We start from the raw sequence: 7,597 nt of genomic DNA on the forward strand, positions 1-7,597 counted from the left end.
ACATATATAGAAAGAGAGAGAGAGAGAGAGAGAGAGAGAGAGAGAGAGAGAGAGAGCCCAAGGCAAAACAAAGAGAAACAGATTGAAATAAGAGCTCAGATAAGGCCAAGCATTCATAATTAATAATAAGTCTCTGTGTCATGATTTGGGAGCTGTCTGGTGGTCCAAAAGAAAAAGCCTGTGACAATAGCCTTTCCTTTGCTTGGTCCCCAGAAGTGGGATGTTTTGGGGGAAAAGGTGGAGGTGGGGGTGGGGGCAGTGCTTAAAGGAGGCATGCCTCAGAAAACTAGAGAGCTGAGTCCTACAGTCAAGAGGGACAAATTCTGCCAATAGCTGGAATGAATCTGGAAGCAGATTCTTCCCCGAAGCCTGCAGCTAAGAGCCCAGTCCAGCTGACATCTGAGTCAGCTGTGAGGTAATAAGTGGTGCTGTTTTAGGCTGTGAAGTTTGTGGTAAGATCTTACAGCAAGTTTAAAAAAAAAAAAACCTAACAAACTCTTCAATTCCTGTTCCTTTAATTAGTCTTAAGAAATATTCCACCCTCAGGTCCAGAAGTTTGGGCTCTCTCTACTCTAAGCCTGTGTAGACAGATGGGAACATTTGCTTCTGAATGAATTGTTGGTGAGGTCCTAAGGGAACTGGCTTTCATAAATGGAGCAGAGGTTTCTGCTGATTCCTGGTTTGGACGCTGCAATCCAAAGAGCTTTATATTCAGGGGATGCGAACATTTCAGTAATCTCCTAAGATGGAGATGAGGGATGAAACGTGCAGCACCCAGTGACTATTTCAAGAACATTTCTTGCCATACACAGAAGTATCTCACTTGATACTTGTTACATACTAAGGTTTTTAGACTTAAACAATCGACTTTATTTGTGTTAAATTTGTGTTCTAAGCTGCTCTACCCAGCACAATCCCAAACTGTGAAAGCACTGTTTTCAATACAGTGATGGGAACTGCTCCACCTCTAGAGACCCATATGGTGACACCACACCCTCATCCTAGAAGAACAGAGGCAGAAGAAGATGCACATCTGGCTTGAAACTTTACTGTCCTGCATCCAGAGGGTTGAAGCTGGTCCATTATCACTGTGCTTGTGTTGCTATAGATGAGGATTCTATGTGTGGCAAGAGTCACCCATTCTGACAGAGCCCACGATGGGGTCAAGTGTGTGTATCCCTGTACAACCATAAGCTTATTTTCCTCTCCCTAAGTCCATCAGGTATGTGATGAAACCATTTACATCTTACCTACCCACTCTAGTTCAATATGACTTGAGGCAGAGATGGTAGAAAAGGCTCTTGAGAACTGGCTTTTATCTTCTTCCATCACTGAGCTTCTATGTTTAGGGTCTCCTCACTTTGCTTATCAAATATATATGTGTGTACCTACTATGTACCAGGCAGTTTGAGCTCTGGCAACATAGAGAAAGAATGAGATAAACCCAGTGCCAATCTATGAACCTTATATTTTATTAATACATCACAAAATAATTACGTATTTTAAAATGTTTTAAAGTGCAATAACCCTCTTAATCTCTCCAGATAATGACACTTACCCTTCAGTTATATCCCTAAGTTACACATCAGGTTCATTTTACAACACCACCTGGCACAGCTCAGACCTGAAGTCTGGCCATGCCTGATGCAGCTGAAGTGGTGACCTAGAGTGACCATAGTTCAGACATTATATCAGACTTCTTTCCCTGTAGCTCCAACACTGTCCTTGTCCTGTACCAAAGCCTCCTTTAAATGTAGCAAGGTTACCCCAACACCCTCAGCGCATTCATCATTCTCCGTGATTGTGGGTTAAGTGGGTACAAGTCATAGCTTTGCTTGTGAGAATGTGCATGTGCGCAGAAGACAGGAACGTTTTATGTGGAACTCACAGTCTTGAGCCAGTGCGTTGTGTGGTGTGGTGTGGTGTGGTGTGGTGTGTGGTGTGTGTGTGTGTGTGTGTGTGTGTGTGTGTTCTGGTGAGTGTGGGTCAAATGTATGCTATAACCACATCTCTAGCTAGGCATCTATAGGCCAATTTACCTAAGTCTCTGTGACCTAACAAATAGGTTGACAGTTTCTGTAGGCAAGTTTTCCTACCATTCTGGATTCACTTAGAGCTGGGAGTCCTGGGGTCAGGATGGGGTCATTCTATATGACTGAGGGTCCTCCTGGTCAGGCTTTCCTCTCCATCCTTGGAAGTTCCTTCCCAGGCTCAGCCTCATCATCAGCCTCAGCCAGGTCCTCTGGCATTGGCCACTCTCTGGTCTGCCACTCCAGCCTTTCGATTCGGTAAGCGATCTTCAGTGCGCTGGACTCCAGCTCAGCTAGTAGGCGAGCAAACTTGGTCTGTAGATCATCCAGCTGCTGGTCGAGGCCTTTGAGCCGAGACTCTGTGGCCTCCTGGAGGGCGATCTCAGCTGCCTCAGCATTCACATCCAACTTATTCATTTTGAGCAGGATCTCACGGCCCTTCTCCTCCATGACGGCCTGGGCCTGTGGATACTCACTCAATACCTCCCGCAGATCCTCCTTGCTGAGGCAGAACAGGTCCGAATAACCTAGGTCTTGATGTTGGCTGTTCGTCGGTTTCCAGACATGTTCCTGTGGTCCAAGGGCAGATGTGGGGAGAGTAGTTAGTAGGGACAGGAAGGTGACATTTCACTCCTGAACCAGGATATAGCCTCCATATTGGTTCTTCCGAACCTCTTTTTCTGTTTTATTCTTTCATTTAGTAATATGCTGGTGACCAAGCCCTGTGCTTATCATTAACCTGCCTTGATAGATATTTAATGGGGTAGTGACATAACACCATGACTGCCGCAGTAAACTTTCAGATGGTCTGTTGGCACTTCCACCCGTGCCCATGGAACACATCTGCTTTGTTTTCTAAGACTCCACCCCACCCACTGACCCTGGCTCAGCTCTTCCTCGGGGAACACATAATCTATATCCTACTTCTCTCCTGAGTCCTGTAGGAGGACTCAGACAATGGCCAGATCTTTTAAATCTATGTACCCCGAAGTACCATCTTGTCTTAGGGTTCTGCATTCCATTCCCTGCCCAGCCTGTCCTAGCACGTCTCTTGAGGACTCACCTTTGATGTTGATGATACTGATCTCCCAAAGTAGAGTCCCGCACCAAGCACAGCATACTGTGTGACACCATCGTCCGCACCAAGCCAGCTGGCCCTCCGGATGATGTACATCTCTCGGCCAATGTCCCTTTGCGGCAGACATATTCTCCTGGTGAGTAGGTCTGGGGCTGGAGCTTCAGCACCAGCTCTTCCAGCAGGCTGGCTTCACAGTTCTGGAAGATCTGGACTCGGCTCAGGGTAGACAGGTGGACGGACACAGCCACCTCTGCCGCAGCGCTCAGGCAAGTGCTGCAAGATGGCTACCTCGTTGGTCATCTTCTTGTTGATCTGCAGGTGCTGGTACCTGGGAGAAAGGCAGTACCGTTTCTGCACCAGAACTCCGTGTGTCTGCCTCCACCACTCCATCAGGACTCAGCTCTGCAAGAACCAGCCACACCGAGTTCTCATAAGATCAATGGGAGTACCACACATTTTCTGGTCCCTTTCTTGGTTACAGACATGATCTTTTCTACTTCCTCCAAGGTGTGGAGGCACTTACCACTCCTTTACCTCCTGTCAGGCCCCCCACACCCCCACACCCAGCCACAGTGTCTGATACCACTTCACATGGAGCTGCTTTCGTCAGCAAGCTCCCACCTCTCAGACAGGCTTTGTGGTGGCTCTCTGACTTGGAGACATTTCCTTTTATTCAGAACATAGTTTGCATTATTATGATATAATCAACCATCTGTTGGCCATCTCCTGACTGGATAGTTCCCCTCTCCACCCACTCCTTTCAAAGTCCTCCCAGGCAGTGGCAGCTCCATTCTCTGGTCTCTATGTCAACTCTTGTACACAGATTCCTCTCTTCCTCAGTCTTTTCCCCGTGTCCAGATTCCTCAGTGGAAGACACCACTTTCTAAGCCCTATCCGGCAGACCTACCAATGAATGCTACCTTCCAGCTGCCTGGTATAGCGGTAGGGAAGAAGAACAGTCACTGGGCTCAGGTCCTAAGGCAGACCTCCCCCTGGCTGTCTCTGCAACCAGCCCTCTCACAGTCAATAACTCGCCGCTCCAACCTCCGGTTGACACGCTGCAGCTTCATGTACTTCTTTACCAGAGCGTGGTCTGGGTAGAACGCTGCATCTGCAGTGTTCATGTTGTAAATGACAGAGCTCATGCTACCCATGATGGTGGCGAAACCCATGACGGCCAGCAGGAAGTCACCCACCATGAAGAGGTACTCTTCCTCCCGGGCTGGGAGTGGCGTGTCGCCCACAGTGGTCAGAATCAGAGTGGAGAAATAGAAGCTGTAGAGATACTGGCGCCGCAAGCGCTCAAAACCAGGCTGCGCGGGATCCGGGTATACCCATGCATCCCGTCCGAAGCCCAGGTACCTGGACAGGGCAAAGTATAAGCAGCTGTTCCAATGGATGACAACGAAGATGTAGAGCATCAGCTTGGCGATGCGGAAGGCATTTGGGTAAGCTGTGCGGGTCTCTGTGCGGTCAAAGGCCTCAAAGAGGCGGGGCACCCGGAGAAAGCGATTTAGCCTGAGCGTGGGAATGTGGGGGCCCAGTCGCACATAGGCTGCGTCTGTGGGGACCAGGGAAGCCAGGTCAACAGGAAGCTCCAGGTGCGGACATAGCGACTGGCGATCATGGCTTTGTCCACCACCAGGATGCCCTGCTCTAGGAATCCTAGGAAGAAAGGAGAAGATGGGCTAGGGTCAACTGTGGGCAGGTTGGGGACAGGCCAGGTATGACAGGCCACACATGAGGGCAAGATGGAGGCAGGCATAGCCCTCTCCACAGTTTCTGGAGTGAGCATTGTGGCACTGTCAAGCACAGAAGCACATGACAGAGCAGTCCTAGAGGTAGCTGCTTTCTTAACACATTCTTTAAGGAAAAGGTTAGCCCCAGAAACTCACTGACCTGTGTGGAAGCGCACCCGATGTCTAGTAGGTACAGCAGGTCACTTGTGTAGTCCAGCACAAACCAGGCCACCAGGTAACTATGCTGCAAGTCAGGAAAGCAGGCTCTGCAGGGCAGGGGCAGAAGGGATTGGCTTAAAGGTACAACCATGTGTAAGGTGGCTGTTAGGACAGATCCCTCAGTACTCTTCCTTGAGCCCTTCCAGGGAAGATGCCTCTCCCTTAGGCCTGCCCTCCTGGCCTGCCCTTCTCCTTGGCCCCCCTCCTTCAGTTAGCACCCCTGCCAAACCTGCATACAATGATGATGAGGTTATACATGACTGGGAAGACCATCGTGTTTAGCCACCAGTAGTAATAATCCCCAGATGGGTCTAGGACAGGCAGCCTCTTCCTGTAGGGAAGAAGAGATTCCTTTCATTTATCCACCAGACATTCAATGCTTGGGTGGTGACCCAGGACACCAAGAAGGAGGAGGCCCCAGGGACAGGTGATGAGACCCCCACACAGAGGAGCAGCCTTCTCACCTGGCTTTGGATGGGGCTGGGGGGCTGGATTCTGTTGTCTTCACTTTGCTGTCCTGGCTCATGACTCTGTGGCTTAGTCCTAAGCCTGTAGAATATCCAGTGCTTCTCTGACTATAGTGGCTTGGGAAAGTGGGGGCTAGTGCCTAGCTTCCTGGAGGAGGCTGCCCCGGGGCTCCAGCTGTGTATTCTCTGTCTTTGAAGCTCTTAGCAACACAACTAGGACTAGCAGGTATGGAGTGGGTGGAGGCAACACAGCTCCAACACCCTTCCTTCCCTGTCTCCCAAGGCTGAGGCTGGTTTACACCTGCCCAGCTAAACACCTTTAATGAGGTCCCTGGGGATGGTGGGAGGTGGATGCTTTGGAAGGAAGCTTCGTTTTCATTGCTGTCTTTTCTTTTTTGCCTTCCCCTTAAGCCTGTGGTATCCATGTCAGGAGATCCAGCCTTCAATGTAGGTTTGAATTCTGTTTTTACCTTATGTATCTTCTCCGTTTGGGCCTAGTTATTTATTTAAAAATTATGTGCCAAGTGGCTCATTCATGTCAGGTGGTAAACTAGTCTCTAGGGACAAAAAGGTGCCTCTCCCATCAGAGGTGTTTTCATTAGCTACATCTTAATCTACATGCATATCACCTCATGTTCTGGGGAACATGTGTGTCATCTTGTGCTACTTTACCCTCATTCTTTTCCTATTATCTGTCATGCCCAATACCACCAGCTATTGCACGTATTTCATGGACCCTCAACTTCTTTAACTTTTCCTGTTGAAACATTTCTTTTCATAACAAAATAAACAGATCTCCTATACTTTCCCCCTCAAGTTGATATCCCTGTTGCTATTGTCATCTTGTTTAGTCAAGAAGTCATCATTAAAATTCCAGCTGTATGCCAGACCAATACTGTGCTAAGTGAGTGGACAATCCCCTAGATGCTCAGTCTTGTAGGAGGAATGTTCAGCAGGGCAGGATGCATTTAGGCAAATACACAAGGGTAGTCCTTACAAAGAGTCTGGCGAGCATTCTGTTAGATGAATATGTAGAGGGCTTTATGGTTGTAGGAAGAGTCCCAACTGAGCTGAGTCAAGTATACAAATGGGAGAATGGACAGCACCAAGGTAGAGTGTTTAAAGTGAGCAACAGCATAAAGGTGTGGAAAATTGTGGTGACTGGAAGAATATCAATAGTTTAAAAATATTTAAAAGTTTTATTTAATATAATTAGTGTGCGATGTGTATGTGTGGGGGCAGACGGTGGTGGCACATGCCTTTTATCCCAGCACTCGAAGAGGCAGGTGGATCTCTGTGAGTTCAAGGCCAGCCTGGTCTATAGAGTGAGTTCCAGGACAGCCAAAGGCTAGACAAAGAAACTGTCTCAAAAAAAAAACACAAAACAAAATAAAGAAGAATAAAGAGAGAGAGAGAGAGAGAGAGAGAGAGAGAGAGAGAGAGAGAGAGAGAGAGAGCATGCATGTACCACGGTGACTATGGAGGTCAGAGTACAACTTTTAGAGTCAGTTGATGCATCTAGGGATCAAACTGGAGTAGTGAGGCTAGCGTAGCAAGTGCTTTTTCCTGCTGAGCCATCTTGCTGACCCCCAAATTTTAAAAAAGAGAGAGGGGACAAGAAAGGGGAGGTAGTGCTGAAAATTAGGCTGACTGGTGGGCAGAGGCCAGGTCAGGAGACTTTTATCAGTCATGAAATTAACTTTGATTTTTTTTTAAATAGACAGTAGGGTAGTGTCAGATTTATATTTTTGGAGTTTCTTGAAAGAAATATCTACATCCCTAAGTAATTGTTTTCAAGATGCTTTTATTCATAGCTTTTGTAATGCCACCATTTCTTGGTTTTATGTTTCTTTCCTAGTCTCATTTTATAAGCTGCTTTGCCCATCCCTTATAGGTTAGTGTTTCCTAGAACTCTTAGATCTCACTCTTTCCATCTTCCATACTCTATCTGGATGATCTTAGTCACCCAAAGAATTGCTTTGACCTCTAGTAACTCTCATGAACTCCCCTGAGCATCAATCATCCACTCAACTAACTGCATACTAAATTCTGCTTTGCTATCCC

At 47.7% G+C, this 7,597-nt stretch overlaps 1 pseudogene; it reads right to left on the reverse strand.

The window, feature by feature from the left end:
* Positions 1 to 2,142: 2,142 nt before the first annotated feature.
* On the reverse strand, positions 2,143 to 5,592 carry LOC114687222 (annotated as a pseudogene).
* Positions 5,593 to 7,597: the final 2,005 nt, after the last annotated feature.

This window comes from Peromyscus leucopus, chromosome 1 (assembly GCF_004664715.2).
Source record: "Peromyscus leucopus breed LL Stock chromosome 1, UCI_PerLeu_2.1, whole genome shotgun sequence".
Classification (NCBI taxonomy): Eukaryota; Metazoa; Chordata; class Mammalia; order Rodentia; family Cricetidae; genus Peromyscus; species Peromyscus leucopus.